At 33.9% G+C, this 17,174-nt stretch overlaps 1 protein-coding gene across 3 annotated transcripts in view; it reads left to right on the top strand.

Annotated features, from left to right (window-relative positions):
* Positions 1 to 17,174, top strand: part of Dyrk3 (Dual-specificity tyrosine phosphorylation-regulated kinase 3) — a 188,651-nt gene that overhangs the window by 134,128 nt on the left and 37,349 nt on the right. The gene's annotated exons all lie outside the window — the stretch shown is intronic.

Raw genomic sequence — 17,174 nt, 5'->3', positions numbered from 1 at the left:
TTAAGTAACATAAAGACGTGAACAGATTAGCCTCAATAACGCGGATTCTAGGAAATCAGCTGTTTCTTGCAAATGCTGCCGGAAGATCTCCTAATTACCCACCTCACTAATGGGCCAGCACTCGCCCAGAGAATTGCGTACGGCCACACTATTATTTATAGCTTATTGTAGAGTTTGTGTTTCAGCCGACACTTGTTTGCAATATTGCGTAATAACAACCAAACTTCCTTTAATTTAAAATAGTAATGCACGATGCAGGCCGCTTTTAACGGGTCCTATAAGAATTCTCGGGGGAGGCTTACGGTGGTTCTGGTGTAGACTTCTTACGGCTGAAATGGTGATGATTTGTACTACGTAATATTTTTCATTCTTATACATTTTGAGGTCTTATTGCGATAAAAATGTATTCTCTAAATATTTAACTTTTATGATTATGGATATATTATTCATAAAATTTCTTTCGTTGAACTTTAATTTTTTTTATGTATATACAGTAACGCTACCTATGAAATGCACTTCGGCGACGTATAGAACAGGTTTATTTGATGATGATCTCTAGATGATGATGATCTTATTCAGTCGATCGATCACCTCTGAACGTTGGCCTCTCGGAGCGGCTGGGGGTTATTACGGTTTTTACGATGCCGCCTTAACTATATTTAATCCAGTTTACGTAGTTTACTCTATTGGTCAAGTTTTTTGGTCAATTTAATTTATCTTTTAAAAGTTTGTACTAGAAAATTTTAGTCCACACTAAAACATAATAACTATCTCTTTTCATATTGGGATACTAATCGATTGTACGTGCAAAAATATTTTAATTAATTATTAGTCTTTATTTTCCGTTGTAAGTCTTCAGCTTTCTTTTTTATTTTATTGTTTTTTATGTGTACTTGTAGGTGTGCTATTGTGGTGTGAAATTAATTGTACTATTAACAGCGATGATACGTGTTAAAGGGCAAGAATTTTCATGCATGCAGTGTTTTGCATTGAACAATCAGTATACAAGGCATTCAGGGCGACAAGACTATGGATTGCCCGAATAACCTTCTAACACGCGGATTGCACAGGTTAATCCAAACAAATTTGGTATAGTGTTGCCAAAACCGCTGTACCGCGCCTAAAACATGCGCGCGGCGAGACGGGGGAGTAGAGGCCGTTCCGATCAGTCAGTCCACTGCCAACGCTTTCGGCGCTCATGCTCAAATATCGCCAGCCCTTTCCTAAGTTACGGTACCACTGTTTCGATAGCACTATAAAATAAGGCGGTCATTTGGACGAAAACTGATAATCTCAAATTCTAAACGATTACTCTTTCATTTGGCTCTCTTGCTCCTTCCTTTGTTTTCTCATACGCGTTCTCGATGCACCGACATCTCTTCCTCGATGTTTTACGATTAATTTACGACCGTTGCGTGAAAGTATCTAAATCGGCTCGGATGTTTTTAGTTTTACAACAGGCTTCGGAAACGGTATCGCTTGCTCCTGAGTGCACCGTGCTTTGGGGATCAAATGCACTCGAGTGTATTGCGTATTGACGTCATAGACTGCAATCCGTTGGGCGTAGACCCGGTCGCCGACTCGGTTACGGGTGCCTGCTAACTTTGATTAATTTAATTGGCTTACGAAACCGTTTCAATACGTCTCTTAGTGTTCCGTGATTGCATATCTGTATTTATTACAAACAAAACTTTATGATTAAGAGAAATAGTGATTACAGTTCAAGTTTTGTCAAGATTTTTATACCGCTAACTAATCCGCCTTTGACCACCAACTTGTCCCTAGAATATATCGCCTAATAATAATATATACCCTATCTGAATTTAAGTTTCGTTCGACTCACTACTCCCTTTAAAAAAAATTTTAAGCGCAATTACGTGATTCAAAGTCTTCAAGTTTTATTATGCATCATGCAATATACCTAAGATTTAATTTATTTGGAATCATCAACATTTCAGCCATAGGACGTCCAATAGTTCGTCTTCCGGTTGTCGGTCCACCTTGTGAAGGAACTTCCAACGCTGCGCTTAACAATCCTAACCTTAGCCCCAGAAAAAACAAGAAATTACATATAACTTTAAATAATTACAATCGTTACACTTCGCACTGTATCTTCGATTATACATGACAAAATTATATTTTAAACCAAATTTAAATAGAAATATAATCACTAAGTATTTCTCTTAATGCGTGATACGATTTCAAAATGTCTCATCTATAATTATGTACCGTTGCTGAGAATTAAAAACAAAATTTACGTCTCCGTAGGAGATTGGCCGTCTTATAAAAACATGCGTCCCGCCACAGACTTGATTGGAAAACATTACATCTCTTTACATATTTAAGCGATTTCTTACCAACTTAATAGATTCTATGTTTAGATTATATTTATTATATTTCATAATAATATCACTAAATTGTACCCGCAATACTGCTATTTTTTAAAATACCGGATGATTGATTATAACTGAAAAAGTTTTAAAATTTTTAGGCCTGTATCCAGTCACCTTGCATAAAGTGATTATTCGGACTATTTATTAGTTTATCTCTTGGAACGCATAGGACCAATAACTTTTGGCATAACGAAGCCTGCAAAGAAAGCGATAATTCATTTTAATATGTAGTAATACGGATTTTGTGATCGCTTATACATTAAGTATTTATTATATCTTTATGGATAGGGTGTACATTATTGACAGCAAATGAGCTTTATATTCGCGTTTTTAAAGCTTTTACATCTATAAGCAATGACCCCGTATGTTTAATGATATATTGCAATCAAACACGGGAAACCTTTTGAAAAGAACACCACAGAAATAAAAAGTTTACGTATAACAGGGTTTTTTAAATAGTCTATGTATTGTTACGTTAAACATTGTTTGTTGTGACCATCGCCGTCTGTACGCCGGCGTTCGCTCATTATATTTATTCTATATTTAAATAAACCCATTCAAACAGAAGCGATCGTTGTCCAACACTTGCATTCAGTGTAAACATTACGCAACCCTCGCGCCCGAACGTTCAAATGTTTAATTGCCTGCAGCTAGGTTGAACCCGTAACGGATTTTTCAATTTTAGTTCTCTCGCTTGTTAGTCTCAATAGGAATTGGTTAATAAAAGAGTTTAAATAAAACGCTTATTACAAAAAAGATAAAGTTTACTTTGCAATGATTTATACTAATATATTTAGGTATATGAAAGGAAATAAAGAACTAAGTGATTAGCATTGTGTTTTAATATTTGTTTAATTTTTATTTATATCTAACATTAAGAGACAACTAGAGACTCCTTCGCTTTGGATCAGACACAAACAGACATGCAAAACTGCACAGCGACACAAACTGTGCATAAAAAGTGTTAAAAGTAAATAAAATTATAAAGAGATTTTAAATGGCCCAGTCTGTCGCCAACAGCTGTATATACATATATTGTTTATGGCATATATATAGCCGAAATCGGGCGTTAGAGCAGATAGAGATTAAGTGCAGAATATTAATTAAAAAAATGTATGTGTGTCCGTTTTTTTCAAGAGTCGATCCCTGCACTCTTGTATCCGTGAATTTAGGCAAGCAGTGTAAGCTAGGTCAAAAAAGAATAATTTTAAGTACATGATATAAAAAATGCTATTTTCCTGCGTTTACATAAGATAATATAAAGTAAAAAAAATAGAAAAGCAAAGAATATAAACACAGCAAGAACATCAGGAATGGGTGGAGCAACAGGAGGAATGCATGTGATTCAAAAATTTAAAACAAAACTCGCTTGATTTCAGATTAACGTTAATGTATGAGACAACCGGTAGAACAAATAGATCACACCAAACACGACTACAGGTTGTGAAACATAAAAATATAAATAAACAATCTAGTGACGAAGCAAATAAACTGTTTTCTTTATCAAGGGATTAAAAATTTGCGTTATTTTGGCTTTTTTTAACTTGAAAATAATGACGAACACGACGGTCAAATGTTGATAAGTAATACAATCATTGTTTTCCAATGTCAATATTATGTACAAACAACATATTCATCTCCAGCATTTTAATATTTTGGTAAGCCTCATTAGTACAGATAAGACACTAGCTAAAAGTCATGCTTTCATTATTTCTGCTATAGGGCTGTTCATAGACCTTCCCCATATATGTTTAAGAGGACTTGTTAAAAGTGACTTGCTTTTAGCGTCTTTTAGCGTAAAGAGGCTCTGTAGATACTTACATTATATAGAATGTCTTTAAGAAAACTGTAGTTAAGGTTAAGTAACATAAAATATAAAGTCAAGACTACATTGCCATAGGATGTTTGGTAATAAAATCCATTTTATTATATTTACATTTCCATCTCAATACATATTAGATTAGGAGAGATTCTCCGTAACTCGTGTTTCATTTGGAATTCAAATGTTTTAACGAATTTTATTTACTTTGTATGCTTATTGAGTATACTATGGGTAAACGGATCGCCTGTTTTCATAATTACGTCTTTTGGATTTGTTGAGTATAACCTTCTGGAAACGAAATTAAAACTTGTTGCAAACGAAAAATCAAATAATCTTGAATATTACTCAACTTTTAATACTGATATGTTATCACAATAATATGAGTTTACAAACAAATACAATATTTTACGTATAAAGAGAAACATATAAATAATAACTTTTCGACATTGGCACATAAAAGATAATCGTGATTAATTGTTCAGATTAATCACTATACACTAAAGTTCTAAATAAACAACGAAACTAATTTTCCGGGCTATAAAATCCGACCGGGGTAATAGCAAACTTCGGATTGTTTCGGCTCCAAGCTCATAACTCGGACATCCGCTAAACCAGGGGACTTTGAAGCGATAAAGTTAAGCTTCGATGTTCGCTTGTGAGCTACCGAAAACTATTTGCACTGACGGATCAAAAATTCCGTACGAATAAACTTTCCGGTGCTAATATAAGCTGGTGATATTTTGAAAACAGAATGGTGTATACTGTTCTTATATTAGAGCTGCAATCAACTGATACAGCACAGTACTTTACAGAAATTAAAGAAAAATGTTGGAAATCACGTATTTTAAAATTTAAACTAAATTCTAATCTAAGATGTTTAATACTCAATTCTGTTTGAGGCATAAGTAGTGACAAAAGTTAACGCAAGTTAAATGATTGAGTTTTATCATCATTCTTGAACACACAGTGTGTTCCATATGCTGGCACTGTTTGCTGGTTGGCATTTATAACTACCAGATTTGAAGTGGCATACCGCTTTGCCCAGACCTCTTCACAGAAACTACTCTCGAAGGATCCCTCAGGCACCAGAGCGTGGACTGGTTACATTGTTTATTTCTCCGGTTTAGGAAACCTCCAAGCTTTAATATTATTTAGGCGAATACACCGTGACTAGGTATAGTTATAATTTATACTCCTACTTTATATTATACTTACGTCTTTTTTTACTCAATTTTTATATAGCTAATTTTTTCACCATAGATACTTCCTAGATAGGACTTGCCGTGAATACTAATTTTTTTACGTCAAAGCATTGAGTGCTTTTAAACTATTTTGGTTTAGCAAGAACATATTTATGTGTTTTGATATTATATTCAAAATCGAGCTGCATATTACGTATTGTCAGTAAAAAAATATTTTTAGCATCCCAATTTTTTTATCACGTAGTTAAAAAATGTCAGCTTTTGTACCAGATTGGAAATTTACGTTCCTCTCGTGTATTTCACACGTGCACAAAGAATTGATTTACGTTTGCGTAAAATTTTGACTCTTTGTGAGGAACGCGGTTTAGTTGGACTGTTTCCAGTTAATAAATTATAATTGCGTAATTTTATTGACCACATCAAGATAACGCGTTTACCTAATTTAATGTTCACGGTTGTTTTGTTTATTGCAATATTAGTAGATTGTTTTGGCAAACGCAAAACTGTTGACACGTTTCGTAAGATAAAGTAAGGAATTATTAGAAAAATAGTTTTAATGTTTATAAGAAAAAACTAAAAAAATTTATTGCCCTATTGCTAACACATGCAATGGAAGAACAACAACCTGTCACGGAGATGGCTATATTCGGGGGTTTCCCTACGAGATCGAATCAGTAATGATGAGACTCGTAGACGAATCAAAAGGCAGTGGTCAGGCCATATATATACCACATATAAACAAATGTCTGCTGGGGCCTTAAGGTTCTGTTAGACGTCAACCCACAAGGTGTTCACCTTGTGGGTTGACGGCCATGTGAGTCGTTGGAAGTCGCTGGATACATACTGCTTCTAACCGGTCCTATTAGAAATCTATGATAGAGGCTTATATCTAGCAGTGAACGTTTTACAGCTGAAATGGTGATGAAAAATTCTGAGACACATGTATTGAAGTTGTGGATCAAAAATATTTAATTACCATTTATGGTTGGTAAAACCTTGCGATTTAATATTTCTATGAAAAGAGAACGTTGGTATAACAGTAGTCTTGCGGTCTAATACGGTCAATTAAAACAAATCGTAGCTTGACCGGATCAATACACAATCTAAGTAGGTCGGATGGGCTCGAATAGTCTTTTACGATAATTGCTATGTTATTAACAAGTATTGCATTGTTTCTTTTAAGGTATAATCACTGTGTGCCAATAATATTTTGCTTATTAACAGCATTAAAACAAGTATTTTCACAGGTTTTTTTTAGCGGATGTGAATCATATTGTAGTTAACCTTTAGGACTACAAATAATCAAGACCCAAATTCACTCTCCGAAAGTAAGAACGGATTGGAGAAACGAGGTCCACATTTTGGATTTAGTCCAATAATACCTCCACCAATATCCTCGTGGTTTTTTACTTCACTGTTTTTGACCCTGTCGCATTGTTAAATTACTGAGGCGCTATATGCACCTTTGTACATTTGTGCAAAACCTACGTTTGTAAGCCACAGTCCTCACCCCTCTAGGCTGTCACTGCGTACTATATCTCATCGTCTTCTAATCGAAGAATAATGGTTATGTTTCTTTGACAAGAACGCCGTCTAAGTATATTATGCCGCTGTCATAGTTTTAAAAAGTAATACAGTAGCGCATAAGCGATGCTGCTTATCATCATCATGTATGCGTTATATTTTAAAAGCTCATAATTAAGCTATAAGAAACACACACCGCTACCGAGATCACTGCACCGCACTTTAAGAAAGCGCATCGATGTGGGTACTGAGTAAAATCGAGCTTTATTACTTGAGTGGCCGAAACTCCCTGCGCATGCTCAAGGCGCGGTACAGTGGTTTGGGTAGCTATAACAGATAATTATTCCTATCTTCTCTTCCTGGTATAAAACGGCATAAAACCTTTTTGTAAGTACACAAAAAAGTCTTCCGGATATTCAACGTTAACCCATCTTATTTAACGCTAACGCTGTTCCGAAAGTAAAACGTGTAGGCAGATACAATATTTATTATCACAAAAATATGTTTTATTGCACCATTAAAGGGATACTTCTTTAGTTAACTTGCTTCCTGCACGTGGCTTAATCAAGAAAAATTGATGAAACGAGGTCAGCGTTCCGCATGTTCCTGTCACAACTTTATTTATGCTCTTAGCGGGTGAAAAGTACGCGTGTAAGGTTTGTTTGTTTTGGTTCGCGTTTGTTCAAAAATGGCATATTTTTTTTACTTTTTTTGTCGTTATGGTGAAATAAAGATGTGAGCTGTGTCGTAAGAAGACCAGACTAATAAAGCGTTTCATCTAAACGCTTTCACCTAAAAGGGTATAACTTACATCTTCACTTATATTATAAAGTAGATAAATTAGATAAAATTAATACAGTTTCACAGTATGTTAAATAACTTTTAAAATTTACATTTAATTTAAGTACTAAAAATAAATAGCTACATGTCAATAGAAAATTGTTTTTATTTTACTTTGTAGTTTCTGTTATTTACATTTGATTTAAAATGTTTGGGTTTATCATTTAGTAGAGTGGGTATAATATAGACTAATCTTTCCGTGGAAGATGTTCCTTGTGCATATTTTGTAGGTAATTGGCCTTTGTATATGTGTTGTGCTGTCGTTTTATGCTGTTCTATAAATAATTATACGTATACTCTCTGATAGATGGACTCTCTGGTAGATGTGTAAAATGTTGCAGAATCTAAAAACTTCTGAAATATTTTTAGCCGTATTTTTTCTTGATATTTTCGGAGATAATAGTTTTAAGCAGACTAGTTTGAAGAATGTTTATTCTGTCTAGGTATGATTTAAACGTGAGCTCATAACTAGTTATACCGTATGATATTATAAATTCTGCCCAGAGCAGTTAGATGTTAAGGAGTATCTCATCCATATTAATATATATATGAAACATCAACGATAATCGGTTACAGGTGTAAAAGCTTTAAGGGGTAGAAGTGCAGCTTATTTGCTTTGGTAAAAGGTACATCTTTATACCTTACTAAAAATCTAAGATTTCAGAAATAACATAAAATGCAATAAAAATATAGTAAACTTTTACACTTATAATCAATCACCCTGTAACGATACTGTTTTCATGGCATTAGATCAAATATTATGAAACAAAATTGTCTTAAATTATGTAATGGAAACACTTAAAATTTTAAAAATTATAACGCCCAACGCTCACCTAAACGCTTGAGAACGACCATTGCAAGTAACTTCTAGGCAACGTAGTTCTAGTATGCTTACTCATTCCTTAAAATGACTAAACCGAACATTTTTACGTTTGACGCAAACCTCGCGAGCGCTGACTTTTCCTACCGGGAACAGATATAACATTATTAATCGGATTTAGTTTTAAAAGTAAAAGACTCGATCATTTTTCCAGCTTTTCATTTTGACTAATCATTTAATGTATTACACTGCTTCATAAATAAGTTAAATATTGTAAAGAGACTGTTAGTATTTTTAGCGCGATTTCCATAGTAATATATTTTTTTATACTTAAGTTTTCATTAAAGAAATAATTTATTTCTGCATCACCATCATCATAATTTCAATCGCAGGACGTTCGTTGTAGGCCAGCTGCAAGTGGTCTTTGAGGGTCTGGAACCTTAAGGCCCCAGTGGCTGTACTCGTTATACGGCCTACCCATTGTTACTCCAGCTAGTCAATTTGCTCGGATTTGTCAGTTCCTTTGCCGAATTTCTCAGCAAACTTTTATGTGGTAATGTAGCTTTGATAAACCTTATGTTCTCTATTCATATTATTCCCCGAAGGTACCTTCGTTATATTTAAATGGGAACATAAACGCGGTTAAAGTTAATTTTGTAATTATAAAGAAGGAATCAATGAAATATAAAATTAAAAACAAAACGTGATTTAGATACGTAAGTAAAAATGAACTGGAACATTAATCTACCGAGATAACGCTGCGTCGACGCGACCGTCTATTAACTCTTGCTCTGTGCATTAAAATTACGTGGAAAACATAAAAAATCACAAAGAATTCAATCAATCCAGTCTTTCAGGTAGGAAAAATTTTCGTGTAAGAACCTTAAATGTTAAGTAAGCCGTAATCACAACAGCGCTTGTATAAAAATAATAATAAATACAACTTTGATTGAAATAGTATTATGACACAGTACTAAAAGATCGTCTTTTAACTGAATAGTCTTCTTCGGTGAACAAGCCGCAAGTGTCGGTTATCTGATAGTCCGTTAGCAACAGTGGCACCTATCGGACCTCGGTTCATCCGTTGCGAAGTCACAAAGTCGTGTGTATGCTGACGTGCGAACTATAAATAATGTTTTGACCTACTTGTCGGCTCTCAGATCATCAAGGCGGTACATCTGCACACTTTTGGAGGTGGTACTTGAGTGTCATCTCTCCATATTTTATTAAGTATTTTCATTGTATGTTATTCGTGTAATTTTAGTATTAATTCTTTTTTTTTATATGTCAGATTTTTGGCGAGGTTTTCGTGTCAGTGTTATATGAAATGTAAGTAAACACAGACATAAATCGGGGTTGCGGAATTATAAGATTATTCTGTATCATAATGTTGAAATTTACGTATCATTTGATTATTAGGCAAAGATAATTTAAACAAGCTTAATGTTTACAAATATAGTTTTAAATAAGCTATACCAACCGTATAGAATATTTACCATTACCGAAGACCTTGAATTTGGAAAAAGTTAATGTATGTATGATGTATGAATATCGGCTTTCAAAAGCGTGCTGTAAATTTTAACATCTATCTCTTTTCCTTGCAAGATTGATTGATAAATCATTTTTTGCACTTGTCTACCAGAAGTAGGTCGTGTTTAAAGCGATCTAAATAAGTAAAGCTAAACAACCCTAATTACGAGATCAACGTCCGTCGAGACTACGGTATTTGCTGAACCCTAACAACTGCCCAGCGCGCATTAACAGATTTATTCGAAGCTGTCAGCGCGAACACATCGAGTATGTAGCGAATGTAGACGTTTTCAGTACAAAGACTGGATAATCCCGGAAATATAATCACAAAGAGATTTCAAAGATAAACTACACAATGTTTGCCTAGCCCTTTTTAACAGCGTTTTAAAACACGTTAATAAATTAATATTTTCTTTGCTAATTTGTAAAAGCGTAGACGGGGTTTTAAGATTAAAACTATAAAACAAGAACGGAGATCTTCAAATCAGTAGATTAAAATTTTGCTTCTTGCTATCTAGACGTTTTGGTTAGTTGTATTACAAACTATTTACGGTCAAGAAAAATAATCACTATAAAAAGTGTTTCGATTTTGTGACAAATAAATTTGCAAAGATTAAGTAGAGATGGTAAACAGCCTATGTTTATTTATTGACGTCTAGTTGTTACAAAAATACTCGGAGTTATCATAGAAGTAAAGAATGCTTCGAATAACAATTGATTCACATGTTCATTAATTCTCATAAAATTCGGGCGCGTTACATCCAGGCCACCCCAAGAACAGGCAACCTGTCACGCTCTCTTCACTTGTCTTACCAATTAACTTGGTTAATGGAGACATCAACCACGCAGAGTTTATGTACCGAGCCTTACTTTCTAAATACAAGAGTTTTATAGCATATCGTTAATGATTGCATTTACGCATACATGCTAAATAACATATGATTATTATAAAAACAAATATAAGTTTCTTAATATATTTGCTAAGTCTCTTTTCATAGTTAGGAACTTTATTTGAGAATGAAAATGATTTTAGTGCTGCTTGTACATTGTAAATCGGCTTGCGCATACCCCTTTCAATTTGTGAGCACGTAATAATACAAGTATTGCACAGTAGGTAATGGTCATAAAGGAAATTTTATTACTCTTCGTAAACAAGTAGTCAATGAACATAATGAAAACGTATTTATTATCTACGAAAGTTTTGACACCTCAGTGTTAATTGTTGTCACCATGCCATGAAAAGTACAGAGACATTACAGTGTTCAAAATATTTCGATATGCAGGAGAACACAACATTGTTAAACGTGATGGTACTTATTATTCACAGTAAGTATTATAGGCACACAATATCACATGTAACAAAATGCGAAACCAAAGATTTATATATTTTAGAGATGATTACAAATATTGAGCAAGCGTTGTTACTGTATGGTTTATATGAATTCTGTTATCGTTTATAAAGGGTAATTGATTATATATGTGAAAGTTTTAAAGGGGGTGAATGTATAGGTTATTCTTTCAATTAATATCTACCCGATGTATAATCGATGGTTGCAGAAAGAATAAATAACATAATAATAGAATTGTTCACTACCTGTTTCTGCAAACTTAGTACTGCCAGAGGTTATTCCTAGGTCTTTCAGAAAAATAAATTTATGTACCATACTTCAGAACGATTACTTTATACAGACTAATTCAAAATGATGTTCAAGCTTTAAAAGCTTTGCTAACTAATAAGTATACAGTACACATACACCGCTTTATAGGTTTTGCATCTATACCTACCAATCGCTGTGTATATAAAATTATAACCAAGTGAACTGTTTATACAAATTTGAATATTTCATCGAGGGCGGGAATTTATACTTATAAATATTGAAATAACTCGTTGGCAGTGTGTGAAGTTTTAATTATCGCCGGGGCGTACATTTAATTTTGGTTAATTCATTAAGTACTCAGCGTGACAATATCGGTTGAACTGAATAATAAATAACGCGATATTTGTTTTGATGATATCTCTGTATCGATTGATTCATCTATCACTCGTTAGTGCGTGTCATAAGTGAGGATGGAATTTCATAATGCAATTTTAAGGTAAATTCAATCTAATTAATCCTTGAATGTGGACTTCCACAGGTTGACCGACGACATATTTAAGATCGCGGGAAGTAGCTAGGTGCAGAAAGTGTAAAACTGCTCATTGTGGCGATCTAGTCGTGGTGGTGGGAGAGGCCTGTACTGTGCCTTGCAGTGAGTGGCAATCGGCTAATCGGCATCATCATGATGAACTTTTGAATATCAATCGACTATATGTTCAGGTTATAGATAAATCATGACTAACATTAAATATTTAATAATTGTACATGAACAGTATAATTAACGTCTACATCAACTTCATGACATCGAGCAATAGCTTGCCAATAAAACGAAACTGTTCTAAGAAAATACAAAGCTTACGTCAATATTTTGGCTATGTCTTTCTACACCTTGTCGTTACATTTGATAATCATACCAAAGAAAGTTATCTTTGTTTAGAGAAAAGGACAGGAGATTTATTCTGCGAAAGTCTAAATCGACGACAGGTCGTCGTTCAAGTTGGCAGACGCTTTGATGTACCGCTATTACGTCGAAATGAACAGGAAAATTGTGTTCGACGAATAAAAGTGTGTTCCATCTCTTTATTTCTCGTTCTTCTCGCTTTTTCAACGAATTACGAGTTGGTTTGTTGGGCGGTCAGTTGGGTGATTGCTGAAGCTCACTTGGGACCAGTTTTATACAAGCGACGTCGTAATATAGTAGCTGTTGTTTTTAGTCAGTTGAGTGAAAGTAATGTAAAGCTCGATTACTGTCTGTATATAAACGTTCTCGGTATTGTGTAGGATATTTTGGGGATATGAATCGCTCCATGTAACGGACAGACAGCCTTTGGGGCTGAACGGCCCTCCGGTGGATCGACAACATAGATAAGGTCGCGGGGAGACTTTGGATGCGGGCAGCGCAAGACCGGTCATCGTGACGATCACCTGATATGACGATAATGAAACGTTCGACATTTTGTAATATGTTTCAGGTGTATGCAATATTAGAAAATAAAATAAAGCATCAAAAGTTTTTGTCCACAAGTTGTTGGACTAAAAAACAAAAGTGAAGAGCGTTAAGAAATATCAGCTACACCTCTCAAATTTATTTTTGGTACTGCCTTAACGACGATATCCATTAAGAATCGATTTCCTGTATCGAACACTAACCTTTTTCTTAAACTTACGAACAAGTTCGGACACATTAAGATATACCGACAAAATTTGAAAAAGCACTTGATAACTTTAGCGTTGTACAAGTTTCGAGTTTTTTTTTATTTCAAAATAAATGTAAAATATATATTTTTGTTTAGAACTATTGTAAAGCTTTTATAAATACAATGAACTTTGGAGGCAGCAGTTTATACTCCATGGCAAAAATTTGTGTATTTCGTGTACCGTCATTTACGGAAAGTTATCTTTCAGACGACTCTTTTTTGTAAATGATAGTCTAGTGTAGAACCAATGTTATATCTTATTTATAGCTGATAGGGTACCATCTCATGTATTCAGAAAATAAGTATAGATAATCATCATCATTACAGCCGTAAGACGCCCATAGGTAGACATAACCCTTCCCTATTTATTTCCGATAAGACTGGTTGAAAGCGGTGTGCATCCATCATGATGATGAGATGACTGGAACGAGTTCATCTGCCCACGTTGTAGGTAGACGACCTACACAGCGCTGGTCGGTCCGTGGTGAGACCACGTTCAGAACCTTCAGACCGTGACGGCCTATATCAGTTACTTTCATTCGACAACCTCCTCATCATTTATCATATCGTAGATAATACAGTGTCCTTACAAGTAGCACCACAATCATTACTCGATCATAAATTATAATATTGAGTCCAAGCCGTGGTTCCTTGTGCTGTAACACTCCATGAAGCTTCAGTCTAAGCGAACTAAGAACTTCACAGCCTTCAATCTTGTAAAAAAATAAAAATATGTAAGTTTTTTATGCTCATGTTAACAGATAACAGAACAGTACAGACAGGGACTGTTATTGTTAGATGCTTTTATTTTTTTACCATAAACTTCGAACTGATTAATTTGATTATTATTTAACATGTCTGTTAGGATACGCATAGTTACACAAGTTATAAAATATGTGCCAAATTATTATTTATATTGTAAAATCAGAAATGTTTATTGCATAATCTTATTTTCAGCGATCACGTCGGCTTTAGAGATTTAACTACATATTTGTCCTAAGATGTGTAATAAATATATCATAAAATAATGTGACAACCCTAGTCGATGTTCCTAAGGGAACTCGCAGCATTAGTTACTATAAAGAGCTCTAGTCTAAGGCACTTTCAGCGCTTTGCCGGCTCAAACGCGATGAAGCGGTAAACGTCAACACGCAAACAGAATTTGTTAATGATTAATGTGCAAACTATATCACTTACGTAGCTCGTCTTTGGTATAAAATAAATTTTCTTTTGTACACTGTATTGAATATTTCATAAAAGTTATAAAAATATCATATCAAAATTGTAGAAGTGCGGCTTATTATCAGCAAGAATTGTCATGACTGTGGTAAAAAACGTTTTACATGAAAAACGAAATAAATGTATTATTTGTTTGTTCTAAAACATGGATTAGCAGGAACAGGTGGGGACAGTCTTTAGTTACTAGAGTGGACACCGCGGACCGGCAAACGCGGCGTACGACGTCCACCCACAAGATGGACAAATGACCTAGTTAAGCTTGTCCGAAGACGATGACACTATCATTTTAGCAATAGACGTCCTATTGTTAAAATGATAGTGATGAATGATGTAACAAGTCAACGTCGACAATTTAATATTTTACCATTAAATATCTTTTTGTAATTTGTGCTTGAATTATGAAATATAGTAAAAAAATAAATGTCATAAATCTGAAAGCGTATGTATTATGTATATTAATCAATTAAAATATTTTCTGTCCGAATACGGCTCGGACGGGAACGTCAGTAATAAAGCTTAGGGTGTACTCATCCTTTCCTTCGGCTTAAAAAGGAATAGGTGATGTTTATCATGTAATGACTCAATTTATCACGCATACGCTATAATTTTTTTTATTTCGTTTACTTTGTTTTATCTCTTCTTAATCCATTTTGTTAAAAGTATTAATACTGACAATATATTTCATTTATCTTTTTTTTAATTTTATGTACATGTTGATTGCTTGTGGCTAAAAAAGTAAAGAGATCTGTTTGATTGTTTTTGTTGATTTGATTTGTGATACTGCTCATTTGATATCAATTTATGTTTCCGGATCTCCGTATTCAGAAACCAATAGTTTCAGAAATAATAACTAACGTGGGAGAAACGTTTTCAAAATTAGGATGTGTTATGTAGTAATACATAATAAAATTATTACTTACTGTCTCTGCAAATTTAGTGTTTTCTTAAGGTTAATTGCTTAGATTAGTTCTTAAATTTCTTCTTCGATTTAGGCACTCTTTAAGTGTAGGCTTTTTTCTAGCGTATTCCATTTCTTTTGCATTGTTGAAAGGTTAAATAAGGAAAAGAAATGTTGGCTGGCTTTACAAAAGGTTGAGAAATGACATTTCTTCTACCTCAGGTACCTGAAGAATTTTTGAAGTTATATTTTAGTGACTTTTTCGCCACAAATATGAACACTTACTGGATGTCAGTTTGTAAACTTTAGCTACATGTAAACATATGTTCATGTTTTGAAATTTTTTTATTCCTCAAAGTTGTCACGCGATAACTTGTGATAGTACTTGACACGCTGAAAACGATTGACGTATCATGTCAATAGAAATAACATCCATTAAAGTTAACAACGTCGCTTCCATTCCTTGTGTCACTAATTCAAGTATAACAACATTGTAAAGCAATCATGTGTGAACTATCGAATTACGACCTCTGTACATGTAGGTCATTACAGTCGACAACTTTAAAACGGTTATGTTGCAACATATTTTTACTGATTTTATTTTATTCATTCTTATGTTTTTAAGTGGAACCTTTAAAATTGTTAACATATAACAACAATTCAACAAAGCTAAAATAGTGCTTTTCCCATCTAATTTTCGGTAGAGTTATCTAATTTTAAGGTTTCTGGTTAAATTACCAGATGGAACTCAATAACTCCAAATGACTTCCAATAAATCTCCGTTCTCTGTATGCATGTATGTTCTTGTTCACTGTTGACTATCCACAAATTGGATAGATCTTATCGTCAGGAGACGGTGGATGTAGGCAGTTTTAAACCGATCCTATGAAAAATCTATGGAGGAGGCCCATGTCCAGCTGCGGACCTCTTATGATTGAAATAATTATGATGATGTTTCTAAAAAATACTAAAAATTTCTGAGGCGAGACGAAACACATTGAAAATTATGTCTGTGGAATAGTTAAAAAGGGCGTACAAATGAAAAAGTATATTGGTGATTTATACAAGTAACCCTTGTATCTGCTTACTTGCAAAAGAGCGAATTTTTAAATGATATTATTTCGTTGTTATAATTATCATTATTAAAATAGTAATTAGCCACAACTTTTCTCATCTATCAAATACATTTCGCATTCAACAATAAGCCGGCGCTCAACGCTAGATTTCCCAAGAGCGCAAACTGCATTTGTGTAAAAAGCTTCTACAGTACTTTGTAAGAATCGTGCGATATACAGAATAAGAGTTGATTATTTCGTAAATTACGTGTAAAAGTTTAATGGTACTTGTCAAGTTGGTTTTTAAGGATGTACTTGAAATGCAAAGTATTCTCAGCATCCTTTAAACAAGGTATCCTTTTCATGGAATTTAAATTTGATCATACTTCTAGATTAAATTGAAAAATGATTCTGTTTTTATTTTGTTTCGTAATATATAGTGTATGTGTGAGTTTGCATTTTATATACTTATTTAAAAAGATATTACGCATTCTGTAATGTTTGTTCTTGTTACTATGATTTCTTATATTCACTTCTCATTTTTTTAATTATTTTA

The sequence above is a fragment of the Battus philenor genome, unplaced genomic scaffold (assembly GCF_028537555.1).
Source record: "Battus philenor isolate CCGP_79_NKW_IND1 unplaced genomic scaffold, ilBatPhil1.0.hap1 SCAF_26, whole genome shotgun sequence".
Lineage (NCBI taxonomy): Eukaryota > Metazoa > Arthropoda > Insecta > Lepidoptera > Papilionidae > Battus > Battus philenor.
This window is presented reverse-complemented; position numbering and strand designations above follow the sequence as displayed.